This window comes from Syngnathus scovelli, unplaced genomic scaffold, assembly GCF_024217435.2.
Source record: "Syngnathus scovelli strain Florida unplaced genomic scaffold, RoL_Ssco_1.2 HiC_scaffold_154, whole genome shotgun sequence".
Classification (NCBI taxonomy): Eukaryota; Metazoa; Chordata; class Actinopteri; order Syngnathiformes; family Syngnathidae; genus Syngnathus; species Syngnathus scovelli.
The window spans coordinates 11,314-15,000 of NW_026061247.1; positions in this window are offsets into that span (position 1 = coordinate 11,314).

Below are 3,687 nucleotides of genomic sequence, written 5' to 3' on the forward strand. Positions count from 1 at the left end.
TATTCGGCCTCTTCCCCTGGAGGTCCGGAACATTTTGGCAAATATTTCCTAAGTGCCAACGGCTGCTCCGCCGTAAAGAGTCCGACTCGGCTGGTTCCCGATGTCGGCCAGAACAAGTGAAAATTCGGCCTCTTCCCCTGGAAGTCCGGCCGAGTTCGGCGAATATTTCCTAAGTGCCAACGGCTGTTCCGCCGTAAAGAGTCCGACTCGGCTGGTTCCCGATGTCGGCCAGAACAAGTGAAAATTCGGCCTCTTCCCCTGGAGGTCCGTTCAAGATTAACGAATATTTTCTAAGTGCCAACGGCTCTTGCGCCGAAAAGCGTCCGACTCGGCTGGTTCCCGATGTCGGCCAGAACAAGTGAAAATTCGGCCTCTTCCCCTGGAGGTCCGTTCAAGATTAACGAATATTTTCTAAGTGCCAACGGCTGCTCCGCCGTAAAGCGTCCGCTTCGGCTGGTTCCCGATGTCGGCCAGAACAAGTGAAAATTCGGCCTCTTCCCCTGGAGGTCCGTTCAAGATTAACGAATATTTTCTAAGTGCCAACGGCTCTTGCGCCGAAAAGCGTCCGCCTCGGCTGGTTCCCGATGTCGGCCAGAACAAGTGAAAATTCGGCCTCTTCCCCTGGAGGTCCGTTCACGATTAACGAATATTTTCTAAGTGCCAACGGCTCTTGCGCCGAAAAGCGTCCGCCTCGGCTGGTTCCCGATGTCGGCCAGAACAAGTGAAAATTCGGCCTCTTCCCCTGGAGGTCCGTTCAAGATTAACGAATATTTTCTAAGTGCCAACGGCTCTTGCGCCGAAAAGCGTCCGCCTCGGCTGGTTCCCGCGGTCGGACACAAAATGTGTCAATTCGGCCTCTCTGAGGTACCAGGGGTGGGCTTTATGTACTTGGTCCCCCCACTTAGTGTACTCATCACTTTACCCCCATTTCGCAAAATATAGTCGGCACGTATGTGCAGAACTGTTTATTTTCATTTTAAAAATTGTCTAAGTGCCAGCGGAAGCTGTCACGCGAACTGTCCGAGCTACCACGGTGCCCATCCCGGGCAGTGACGGCAAAAGGCCGATGTGTGTTTGATGGAAGTCTGAATAATTTCTAAGTGCCAACGGCTCAACCGCCGTAAAGTGTCCGCCTCGGCTGGTTCTCCCGGTCGGCCCGAACGAGCGAAAATTCGGCCTCTTCCCCTGGAGGTCCGGAACATTTTGGCGAATATTTCCTAAGTGCCAACGGCTGCTCCGCCGTAAAGTGTCCGCCTCGGCTGGTTCCCCCGGTCGGCCAGAACAAGTGAAAATTCGGCCTCTTCCCCTGGAGGTCCGGAACATTTTGGCGAATATTTCCTAAGTGCCAACGGCTGCTCCGCCGTAAAGTGTCCGCCTCGGCCGGTTCACCCGGTCGGCCAGAACAAGTGAAAATTTGGCCTCTTCCCCTGGAGGTCCGGAACATTTTGGCGAATATTTCCTAAGTGCCAACGGCTGCTCCGCCGTAAAGTGTCCGCCTCGGCCGGTTCACCCGGTCGGCCAGAACAAGTGAAAATTTGGCCTCTTCCCCTGGAGGTCCGGAACATTTTGGCGAATATTTCCTAAGTGCCAACGGCTGCTCCGCCGTAAAGTGTCCGACTCGGCTGGTTCCCCCGGTCGGCCAGAACAAGTGAAAAATCGGCCTCTTCCCCTGGAAGTCCGGCCGAGTTAAGGCAAATATTTCCTAAGTGCCAACGGCTGCTCAGCCTTAAAGTGTCCGACTCGGCTGGTTCCCGATGTCGGCCAGAACAAGTGAAAATCCGGCCTCTTCCCCTGGAAGTCCGGCCGAGTTAAGGCAAATATTTCCTAAGTGCCAACGGCTGCTCAGCCTTTAAGTGTCCGACTCGGCTGGTTCCCGATGTTGGCCAGAACAAGTGAAAATCCGGCCTCTTCCCCTGGAAGTCCGGCCGAGTTAAGGCAAATATTTCCTAAGTGCCAAGGGCTGCTCAGCCTTAAAGGGCCCGACTCGTCTGGTTCCCGATGTCGGCCAGAACAAGTGACAATTCGGCCTCTTCCCCTGGAGGTCTTTTCAAGTTTAACGAATATTTTCTAAGTGCCGACGGCTGCTCCGCCTTAAAGCGTCCGACTCGGCTGGTTCCCGATGTCGGCCAGAACAAGTGACAATTCGGCCTCTTCCCCTGGAGGTCCTTTCAAGTTTAACGAATATTTTCTAAGTGCCAACGGCTGCTCCGCCTTAAAGCGTCCGACTCGGCTGGTTCCCGATGTCGGCCAGAACAGGTGAAAATTCGGCCTCTTCCCCTGGAGGTCCGTTCAAGTTTGGCGAATATTTTCTAAGTGCCAACGGCTGCTCCGCCTTAAAGTGTCCGACTCGGCTGGTTCCCGATGTCGGGCAGAACAAGTGACAATTCGGCCTCTTCCCCTGGAAGTCCGGCCGAGTTTGGCGAATATTTTCTAAGTGCCAACGGCTGCTCCGCCGTAAAGAGTCCGACTCGGCTGGTTCCCGATGTCGGCCAGAACAAGTGACAATTCGGCCTCTTCCCCTGGAGGTCCTTTGAAGTTTAGCGAATATTTTCTAAGTTCCAACGGCTCTTGCGCCGAAAAGCGTCCGACTCGGCTGGTTCCCGATGTCGGCCAGAACAGGTGAAAATTCGGCCTCTTCCCCTGGAGGTCCGTTCAAGTTTGGCGAATATTTTCTAAGTGCCAACGGCTGCTCCGCCTTAAAGTGTCCGACTCGGCTGGTTCCCGATGTCGGGCAGAACAAGTGACAATTCGGCCTCTTCCCCTGGAAGTCCGGCCGAGTTTGGCGAATATTTTCTAAGTGCCAACGGCTGCTCCGCCGTAAAGAGTCCGACTCGGCTGGTTCCCGATGTCGGCCAGAAAAAGTGACAATTCGGCCTCTTCCCCTGGAGGTCCTTTGAAGTTTAGCGAATATTTTCTAAGTGCCAACGGCTCTTGCGCCGAAAAGCGTCCGCCTCGGCTGGTTCCCGCGGTCGGCCGTAATAGGCGAAAATTCGGCCTCTTCCCCTGGAGCGACCTCCAAATTTGGGCGAAATTTTTCTAAGTGCCTAAAGGTACCAGGGGTTTGGGTACCAGGGGTGCAGTACGAACTGGTCTTTTGTCAACCCATGTACTTTTTCTAGAGTACATGGGTTGGTCCCCCCACTTAGTGTACTCATCACTTTACCCCCCTTTCGCAAAATATAGTCAGAACGAGCATGGGGGACGCAATTGTTTTCCATGCAAATCAATTGGGCCTGGTCCGAGCGCTGGTAACGGCCGCCAGCAAGCGTCCCCTGCTCGGATAGCAGAACTGAAGAAGGCACGGCACTTCCAGAGAGAGAGAGAAAATTTTCTAAGTGCCACATTTCTCAAAAATTTTCAAAGTGCCACATTTCTCAAAAATTTTCAAAGTGCCACATTTCTCAAAAATTTTCAAAGTGCCACATCTCTCAAAAATGTTCAAAGTGCCACATCTCTGAAAAACTTTCTAAGTGCCACATCTCTGAAAAACTTTCTAAGTGCCACATCTCTGAAAAACTTTCTAAGTGCCACATCTCTGAAAAATTTTCTAAGTGCCACAGCACGGCTGTGAAATATTCAAAGTCCTACAGGCATTGGCAGAATCCGCGGACGGCCGTCTGCTCCCGGCGGCCGCCGCGAAGCTACTACCCCCTCCCGGGGACGGCTGTCTGCTCCCGGCAGCCGTCC